Source organism: Cryptomeria japonica, chromosome 10 (genome assembly GCF_030272615.1).
Source record: "Cryptomeria japonica chromosome 10, Sugi_1.0, whole genome shotgun sequence".
Lineage (NCBI taxonomy): Eukaryota > Viridiplantae > Streptophyta > Pinopsida > Cupressales > Cupressaceae > Cryptomeria > Cryptomeria japonica.
The window spans coordinates 746,769,624-746,780,984 of NC_081414.1; positions in this window are offsets into that span (position 1 = coordinate 746,769,624).

The window sequence follows — 11,361 nt, forward strand, 5'->3', positions numbered from 1 at the left end:
TATCCTGATTGTGAATTATCTCGTTATTAAGATATTCAGCTTTCGGATTAATTGTGTGTGTAAAGTGTATTGTGAAAATTTAAGTAATCTCGTTGGGAAACTCTTTAGGAGTTAGTTGAAGTCTTCCGCTTTGTAATCTGAATCTTTGTTATCTTGTTGCATCTTATGTGTTGTAACTTTAAAAAAAAAAAATTATTGCACTCTATTCTTGTTATTTTAGCTTATCCCTTCGGGGTTTCCTGGCGGGGCATTACATTTGGTATCAGAGCCCATGTTGCAAACATTGGGATCTCTGGTGTCGCGTGTGCCCTCTATTTGTGTGAGGTGTATCGACCTTATGTGTATGCTTGTCCTCCTTTTGCATGTGAGTGATTGAGCAGACCTTAGCTGGTGTGTAACGTGTGTGTTCACACCTTGTTTTCGCCTTCTTGATGTTGGTGTCTGAGTGCTTATTGATGTCTTGGTCTACGATTACTCTAATTTTGATAGAGAGTCGTATGTACCTTCCTTTTTGAGTGTTGTACTCTTTAGACTAATCCGTTTGGATTGGTCCGTGCTTGTCTTGAATCTGAAAGTGTGAATTATGCTTGTTTAAGATTATGATCTAGCTTAATGTTGTCCACTTGAGGGACTTGTATGGCAATTATTGAATGCTTAATTTGTAGAAAATTAAATGATCACCACCATTCCTCTCTTCCTTTCTGGAAATTAAATGATTAAGATATGTGTAATTATCTTTGATTCGAGTTTTCTTGATTGCGAAAGAGAAAAGGGTGTGACTTCTTGAACCCTTGAGTGAGCCTTATGACGCTTATGTTTTTAGATTACTAAAAGGGCTATGGGTTTAAAAATTTATATTGGGTGATGGGAGAAAACTGTATGTGTTTGGTTAAAGAATTCTCCATGTGTATGTTGTAGGAGTAGCATGATTAAATTCTACCTTAGTAAGGTGCATTTTATGCGAATAGATGAATTATGTGAAACTGCTTGGTGTGTAGAAGAAGTGTTAAAAGGAACATGTTATTGTAGCTTCGAGGAAGTATTAATGTGCTCCCTGAAAGATTGTTTAATGTGTTTTCCGAAAGATTGTCTTATGTGTTTTATTAAACCAGTTTGATTGAAGATATACTTTAGCAAATGCTCCATTGAACTCACTTTGGGTATGTGTAATTACCTTAATGTGTTTAGAAAATGCGAATGGAAAAGCTTGTTTGATGTGCGTGCATTAATATGTTTTATTTGGGTAAGAGCTCTTTGCTTATCTTCGATCGTAATGTGATCTTCTCTAATAGGTTGCAAATTACGACATGTGTCTATATTGTATTATCATTAAGTGAGTGTTCTTATGAGGTCTTGCATTATCGAAAAGATTGCTTCTCTTGATCTCTGTTTGGTTTGGAAAACTAGAACCTCCTGTTGCAACCAAGATTAATGGAAATGTTTGTTAGGTTGATTGTCATCCTTCTTAACGGTAGCGAAATGAAAACCGTGTAATTGAAATGATAGGCTTATAGTGAGAAATTTAATATTATAGCGTGATCTTGATTGATCTTGTGTTTCTGTAGGAAATAGTTTGGCTATCAAACTCTTTTTCCCTTCTCCTTGCCTAATCATAAGATTTTTTTTTAGAAATGGTATTTAAAAATGCATTGAGTTAAATAGAATGTTTATAAAACATGTGAAATTGTTGTTTGCTTTTGGCTTCTTAGTGATAGATGAAAGTCTTAAGCTTTAGAAATGAATTTGCTTAGCTAGTAATTTAGTTATGAATGCTTAGTAAGATTCGAGAAAGATATAGGAATGATGTTATTTCCTTATAAGATTATGAATTGTTTATGATTTCAGTACTTGTATCTAGCGTAAACTTGTTTCGGTTGATTATGTAAAAAAAACGTAATTGGAATCTTCCTTGTATAGATGTTAGCGTACTGAAAAGTACTCCCCGTAAATGTGATTAAACCAGTATTGGTGTTTTATGTGCATTGTGAGAAACCAGTGCTTATCTTGTGTGCCCATGGGTTGGTGAAGTAATCAACCATGGAGGATATGTTGCTTATGAGTATGGGAAACCATACTGTTTATGTAATGTTGCTTATTTGTTTCCCTACTGAGTACCAAACCTCGGGTTGTGGGTAACTCGGTATGTTAAGGGGTAGTATTCGAAGCGACCGTTCCTTGAGTAGTATGGATTGGCGTGCGAGTAATGTCGACGCGAAGCGACTTTAGCTTCTCTACTTCGAGGAATGATATAGTTGTACTACTAAACTGTATCAAGGTGTACTCAATACTTTCCCTTTGATGAATCTATTTATAGGTTTATGTGTGTTAGCCTATTCTCTTCCTTATCTGAGCATATAGATGGTAGTTTTTGTGCATATTGTTGGATTCTATTGGAGTATCTGTTGCCTTGTCTTCTTGAGAGGCGTGTTATTGTTCTTACATAAGTTGCCAACTGGCCTGTGTTGGTAGACTTGTGGGAAGACCAGAGTCATGTATACCTCTGACTTACGGCGAGTATCCTTCTAAGATACGTCGCTATGCGGGATGTGGCTTGCGCGTGCTTTTTCCGCGAGGTGCACTACCATGCGGAATACGTCCATTGTGTGTTTTCTCCACTTGGGGTATTGCCATGCCACGTGACGACGTGATGCGGGGTGATGTCGAGGTGCATACTGCCATGCCATGTGGATAGTGTGACTATGTCGCACCACATGATGAGCTACTGCAATAGCTAGTCAGTTGTTCCTTCCTTCCTTGTTGGTGGCTAGATGCTAGTCACACAGTGATGTTACGTGCAGTTGTGATATTCTTTATAATTCTTTGGGGATCAGCAGTTTATTTTACCATTGACTTTGAAGGTTTGGCCACGATCTTGTGATCTTTTGCACTTTGATTTGGTGTTGAAATTCTGGATTATTTTCTTACCTTATTGTTGGAATTGAGGATTTATTATCTTGATTCTTCTGTATTTTGGTGGCTGAACTGGTTTATCCTTATTGTTTTCGGATGCTGATCTTGTGTCGAAATGTGAAATTCCTCTCCAAGGACGTATGATACGGAATTGGTAGAGTGTGTGCGAGGAAGTTGTTGTAGGGAACCGTGAGGATGGGGGTATGTGAGGCTGTGATGCAGCTAGTATCCACTACCTACCTATGTGTGGTGACTATCTCTTGGAGGCTAACCACCTTGTTCAACAAGGGATATACACAAAGGTCTTGTATGGAAGGTAGCACCGCTATGGTGTACCTAGCACCATCAAGTCTTTGAGTGAGATATTGGATTCTTATGATCATATTGTTGTTCTGAGATCAGGCATAGAGATGCTGATCGTGCATGTTATCATTGACCGAGCATTAGACATGCTCACATGTGGCCTTTTCTGTTATGCATTCCAGCTATGTGGATGGTTATTATTTGTATCATGGAGTAAATTGTGTTAACTTGTCGCTATGTTATGGGACATAGTCTTTGGAAAGGTTTTCTTATGCCTGGCAAGTGTAAACAATTGAGTTATTTATGTTGCTCTTATTTCATGAAAGTTTATATGGTTGTAGAAATTGATGTTTTGAGCTAGTTCTATGTTATTAAATCTTATGATAAAGATGGATTGGTAAAGGAAATTGATCTTATGGCATGTTTTTCTGTCATTTGTGATCGATGATTATGGTAATTGTGGTTTACCTCTTTAAAATGCTTTAATTTGATGTTACGAAAGGAAGAAAATTCTTGGTTCGTTGCTATGATTGTGGATAATTCCTAGAATATTCTAAGGAATGTATGGTTTTAGATGTATCTTGCCGATAGATTATGGTGTTTGTAAAGGATTTTGCAATTATATTTCATTTATTATGGAAAGTTTTCTATGTGCAATTTGATCTTTGTTGAATGAGTTTCAGGGCTGATGCGTACGACATGTTCTTCATCTAGCCTTACGACTTCCAGGAGTAAGTCGGAACCTAGGGGGGGAGAATGTAGTACCCCTACCCTAGTCTATTTCTAACCTTGGTTTAATCTGGATTAGTTATCGTAATATTATGATTAATGCCAGATGTTGAGTTTATGCATAGCTATTGATGTGGTTCTCACACTAGTTGTATGCAGGTTATTCAGTGTACCTAGTTCGTGATTTTAGTATCGGACTAACGCTTTCAGTAAATTTTATATATATGTATGCATGTATGATCTTTTGTTGCAGGAGATTCCAGGTACGAAGTCGCATGAGTGCGAGGTTCGTCGTCACCTGGTTTTGCAGGTTTGAGCATACTTTTTAATCCCTAGAGTCGGATTAGGTGGTCGTAAGACCTTAGTCGGCCTTAGTTGTGCTCCAGTGAGCATCGCCAGTCGTCGTCGGTAATCCCTGTTTGTCTGGGTTTGCGAGTCGTTTGTTGGTTGACCTTCTCGGTTTGCGTGCCTGGTGTGTTTGGTAAATTGATGAATTAATCCTTAGTAATTATCGTGATTAAATATGCGTTAGTGCATTGATGATTAATGGATTAATTAATTTGGTTTCCGTTATGTGATTTTCGTTGTTAATGAATTGCTTATTTTAAGTTGGGAGTGAATTCGATCAAATGACTGTTTTTGAATATTAAATGCATTATTATATATGTTGTCGAAAAGAAAGTTGGTTTTTATTATCGCAATGGATTGATTGTATTCTGTGGCTTCTGATTTTGAAAGGTTAAATTTAATTAATTGAAGAAGTCGATTTTTAATTGGAAAAGCAAGTTATTTTGTTGATATTGTTGAAAGGATTAATTTTATGAATTATTTTGTAAATAAAGTTTTTATTCCAAAAATAGAAAATTTTGGGTCAACTCTTCCATATAACCCAATTTGGGAAATTTGGAGAGGATGGACAATTTTGGAGGATTTTGGATGGAGAAGGAAGAATTTGAGCAGCTGGAGATTGGGATTCTTCAGCCGATCTTGCCAGGAACGCAAGATCAGGTAGGATCCAACTCTCATTGTTAGTTGTTGTTTAAAATGAAAATTGGGGTTTTATCTTGGCCTTGGATTCTCCATTGAATGCCATGTTTTTTTTGATTGATTTAGTAAAATAACCAGCTTGGCTGGGAGTGTTTTGAGATGTGTTAATTCCTCTACTCTTTTTGGGCGTTTGAAACCCTTGGATGTTTGAATAGAATGAGAAAACCCATCAAGAAAACGTGATTTCAATCTCAGTTTATTTAAACCGAATTCATGGTAAATCGAAATTTTTCTTATCATAATTGCGGTGGGCGTTTGGATTGTCATTGTTTTCGAACTGTGTTTTCAGAGGAAAAAGAAAATATGTATTTTTATTCCGAGCTGGGTGTCTGGGATTATTTTCGGACTGTGTGTGTATGTTTTAAAAAAAAAAATATAGAAAACAATATTTATTTTGGGGTGGACTGTGCGTTTTGTGTTTAGCGGACTGTGGGTCGGGGTTTGGGAGAGCGGGGAGCGGAGCTCCACCCGCTCCCCTCCCCTTCCCCGCTCGTCCCCCCCCACCTTCTCCCCGTCTCCTTGCCGTGCTCGCAGATTGGTTGGGGCTGCGGCCCACGGCGGTGGCCACAGGGGCCGCGGTGGCCGCAGGGCGCCGCGGCACCTGCGGGCACCACCGTGGGCGCCGCCCGCGTGCCCTAGCCACGCTATTCTTTTTTTTAATGCGTTTTTTTGTTTGCAAAAGAAAACATGTTTCTTTTTAACGTGGTTTTTATAATGTATTTTTTTTTTTGTATTCAAAAAAAAATAGAGATGCATATAATATTTTTAAAATATCATTTTAATATTGAGCTTTAATTAGTGGCGTAGTTATGATTAAGGGGCATGAAAATGATAAATGTTAAATTGGAATTGTTTAATTTTATAATGGAGATTATAGATTAAGCATTATTCTATTTCATTCCGCGACTTATGCCTCCTTTCAAATTAAGTTTTAAGACTGTTAACTTCGCAACTGAACATCATTGATGTCATTCCGAGTGATCTTGGATTAATAAATTTAGATTTTACCTTCTAGCTGATTAGAGCATTTGGCTAATTGAGGTGTTACTGTTTAAAAACAAGATAGAATAATGTGTTATGGGAAAATCGTTGAAATACGATGTAGTTACTATTTGATGATGTTAAATATTATCTTAGAACATATCATTTGAGTAATTGAGAAGTAATGAAATAATTATCGTGGAGTGTTTGAATTGAAACGATATGCATTGGAGATTAAATATCTGATTTATTTGATTAATAGTTGTCTGAGTTTAATTAATATGGAATTGGTTAAAGACTCTTTATGGCTTAGTTTGCCTGTTCGATGCTTGAACCCTTAGGAGATAGAAAACCAAGAACAAATTATGCCTTGATGAGGTAGATAACTGTAACCTGTTTTTAGATCTTGTAGAAAACTTGATCGTCTGTAATGATTAAATCAATTTAAGGAATATTGTCTTTTCTGATTATTGCCTTGCGAGTTTAATTACTGTATTCGCTTTAATTATGAAATGGCATGTTTGCTTTGTTTAAATAGGACCCTGTCGTATGAAATGTTTTGGTGTGCCTGTTTTAGTCCTCGATTTTCGAGTTGACTGTTGTGTTGTGAGGTTGTCATAATTGGTCATATCCTCTTGAGTGAGTCGAATGATGATTCGTGGTGAACCTTAGTGGTCAGGTCTCTAGTCAGAGCACCGTCAGTAAGTGATTACCCTTGAGTCGTGTTTGACCTGATGGTTGTATCTTCTTGAACTCCGTCCGTCTTACCATGTGTATTCCTTGGTTTGAGTTCGTCTGAGTTGGTCTAGTGTCGTATGGGAAAGTGGCTTTCGATTGGGGGCCGCGCCCAAAGTGGCTGCTGGGTAACCCGTCGAAAGTGAGTCTAATAAGTGATAACCTAAATAGATTAGAAAATAATCTCTAAATAAGATAATGTGCCTCACACATGGGACGAATGCTATCATAGATTCGGCATGCTGTGAGAAGGCCTGAAATGGCAAACTACCTTCCTTGTCTTCACGAGAGGATGTGTGGGTCCACATGAGGCTTGGATGGGCCGGAAGTTCGGATTAGGTTGTCAGGGTTACCAGTGTATGGGCCGGGACCTATGAAGACTTGCCATGGTATCCATACCAGGTTGTGTGATGACACTTGTCCCTACGTTCACTAGTGTGTGTCGTTTGTCCTGTTAGGAGTACCTTTGTGAGTCGTCCTTTCTGTCTCTGCCCTTGTGAGTGTCGGTTTCATGTTAGACCCTTGGGTGGTGATGGTTTAGTTTTATGGATGCTCTCATGGGCTCTTATGTATTAGCTTTGATTATGTTCAGCTGGATCCTGTTCCTTGTAAGGATCGTTTATGTAGTTATTGACCGATGTGGTCGTTTGTATATTGCTTATGTATCGCCGTGATGGCTGGATTGTATTGGTGTAACCTCTTGTATTCTTAACCTTTTTATCTATCAGAGGGGGTCTTGCAGTTGAGCAGACCCGGAGATGTAGCCCTTTAGGGGTGAACTCCGAGATCATTATGGTGTCATGTGATGTATTCTCTTATGGTTCCTTTATTCAGCTTTTCATGTATGATTTGCTTATGTTAAAATGGTTAAGTGGATAATTGGAATTAACTTTAAATGCTTATATTCAGTTCTATCTTGAATGCCATGTGGATCGAATGCATAATTGGTTGAGATGCGATTTATCGTAATGCATGTGTGAAATCATCTTTTGAAATGCTATGAATTGGAACATGAATGAATGTAACTTAGAGTAATGAATCTTACTCAGTTGATGTTAAGAAATTTAATTATGCTTGGAAAGATCTCTTATGTTTATGGTGAAATCCTAGTGTATTAGAAAAGGTAGATGTATGGTTTGTAATTTTAAAATGAAAAGATCGAATGAAGTTTATGAATGGATCTTAAATGATGAATCTTGCTTGTGATTTATATTTCCATCCTTTGAAAGAAATTATCCTGATTGTGAATTATCTCGTTATTAAGATATTCAGCTTTCGGATTAATTGTGTGTGTAAAGTGTATTGTGAAAATTTAAGTAATCTCGTTGGGAAACTCTTTAGGAGTTAGTTGAAGTCTTCCGCTTTGTAATCTGAATCTTTGTTATCTTGTTGCATCTTATGTGTTGTAACTTTAAAAAAAAAAAATTATTGCACTCTATTCTTGTTATTTTAGCTTATCCCTTCGGGGTTTCCTGGCGGGGCATTACATAGATATATACATATATCTATATGTATACATATACATATGTACATATATCTATATGTATACATATACATATGTACATATATCTATATGTATACATATACATATGCATATGTATAATATGTATATAGATATATACATATTATGTACATATTTGTATATGTATATGTATAATATATACATATACATATATACATATATCTATATGTATACATATACATATGTACATATATCTATATGTATACATATACATATGCATATGTATAATATGTATATAGATATATACATATTATGTACATATTTGTATATGTATATGTATAATATCTATATGTATACATATAGATATATGTATATATCTATATGTATACATATAGATATATACATATATCTATATGTATACATATAGATATTATACATATACATATATGTAGATGTAAATGTATAATATCTATATGTATACATATAGATATATGTATATATGTATATGTATACATATAGATATATGTATATGTGTACATATATACATATATCTATATGTATACATATACATATACATATATGTATATCTATAATATCTATATGTATAAATATAGATATTATAGATATATACATATACATATACATATATGTACATATATGTATATATCTATATGTATACATATAGATATATACATATATGTATATGTATACATATATACATATATCTATATGTATACATATACATATATACATATATGTATATGTATATGTATATTTATATGTATGTATATAATATATATGTATATGTATATGCATGCATATATGTATACATATACATATATCTATATGTATACATATAGATATATACATATATGTATATGTATATGTATACATGTATATATGTATACATATATACATATATATATGTATACATATATACATATATCTATATGTATATGTATATATGTATACATATATACATGTATACATATAAATATACATATATATGCATATGTATATGTACACACACAGAGAGAGATATTAAATTAAAATATTACTTTACACATTAAAAATGTTAATACAACCAAATCAAAAGAATAAAAGAAAAAATCAAAATGAAACTTATGAAATAATTTATTGTTTTATTTTGAAAAATCCAAACATTGTTATCATTATAGTGATATGTGCTCTTAATTTATATAACTTACATCTCTACCATAAATACGAATACTAGGCATTGTAAAGCAAGGTTCGTTTCTACTGTAACAAACACTAGCTACATTTTTACTATGACAAACACTCAACAAAAATGGTCGGATGAAACATAAACAAAATTTGAAAGTGGGCCCACATAGGACATCACACACTAAGTCAAAGTTGTGTGTGTTGTTTAAGCCAGTCACACTTTATAACATTATAAAAGTTGCTAGACAAATATTTTATTAGGGTTTTTTGTTGTGTGTTGACGATGGGCCCTATGAGAGAAAGATTGGACATTTACCTTTACGTATATATGTCACATTGCTTCTAATTACATTTTTCTAGCTTGTTATATGTGGTGGCACTCGTCTAGTTTTGAACAAGTTGGTGCAAGGATTGTTGTGTGCCTACTAGTGCCTTTGTCTTATGGAGTAAAGTTTATTTGGTATGGCTTGCATACCAAAGGGTATCACCTCTCTCTTAGCATTCAAGGGCTTATTTTATTTGGTGTTTAGAAAGTGCCTTGTTTAGGGGTTTTTTTTCATTTTTGCATAATTTTTTGCAAATACAGGTCAATTTTTGCAATCTAGATATCAATGAAAAGATCTTTTTATCAAATTTACAATGGACAAGGTATTTTCTAGTTACTTTGTTATTTGATGTTGCATTTTATTTGTTGAAGTCTAGTCCTAGTTTTGCACAATTTCAAATGTTGATATCTATTCATGATATGAGAAGTGTATCTTAAATGTTTGTGGAGTCTCACATTTAAGATTTGGGGGACACATTTGAGGATTTCTCTCTTCTATTTGATGATAGTCACAACACCAACATTATCACTTCCTCTTTGTCTTCAGATCATGTTAAAAATTAGTTTCCATTGATTCTTTGTTTATCAACTTCTATTGTGATTGGGTTTGTTCTTGATTGGTTTATGAAATCTTCATCATCCAAAGAGTTGGCAACATATAAGTAGATTTTAGAGACATCGTATGTTAGAATTTTGTTTCCTACCAATTCTAATGTAGAATGGGGAGTGTTCTTACATTTTTAATTTGTTTATCTTTGTCTTAAGGGGTGATGTGTTGCTTGTAGGCATTAGATCATTTTTTGTTTCTAGGCATACTTCATTGGTATTAGAGCTTCTTCATTATGGAGATATATTATGTCTCTCTTCTTCCTTCTTATGTGGGATTCTTGATTGTCTATAAATGATGTGTGTATTCCTTGGGGGGTGTGATAAATTCCTCCATGCATCATCTTAGTTTTTTTTTAATCTCTCTTTTGGAGAGGGGTTTGCTCCCGTGTGGTTTTCTCCTTTTCTCTATCTGTGAGAGTTTCCATTGCATTGCATAAATTTGTTGTACATGGGTACTGAAAATAGTTTGGTAGCCAAGACCCATCTTGCATCTTGCTCATATTACATAGTAATCTATTACCTAAGTTGCACTTAAGGGAGGGTGCTGGAGTAAATGAGGATTTATCCCATTTACATAAGCTTAAATTTACTTAGGCTTAAATTTACTTAGGCTGACATAGTATTTGATTAGTTGCATTTAGTTGAATAATATTTGGTAATGTTCATAATGCATTTAATAATTATTGATGGTTGTTGAATAGTTGCTATACCTACCTCATCACACCTTTGTTTTATAAGAATCATTTATACATATTTTGTATCTCATCTCAATACATCCATCTCATTTGGTGAAATATTTGTTTCTCTCTATGAAAGTTATATTGCAGGTTGTTGATCCTAGCAATGAAGTTTTACTCCAACAATGTACCTATCAAGTTACATTCTAGACTAAGTGAACCACCTCAAAGTGGGGTTTAAATTTATTCTCATAATTTCTTATAAATCTCTAATTATGTAATGCCCCGCCAGGAAACCCCGAAGGGATAAGCCAAAATAACACAAGAATGGAGTGCAAATTTTTTTTTTAAAGTTACAACACATAAGATGCAACATGATAACAAAGATTCAGATTACA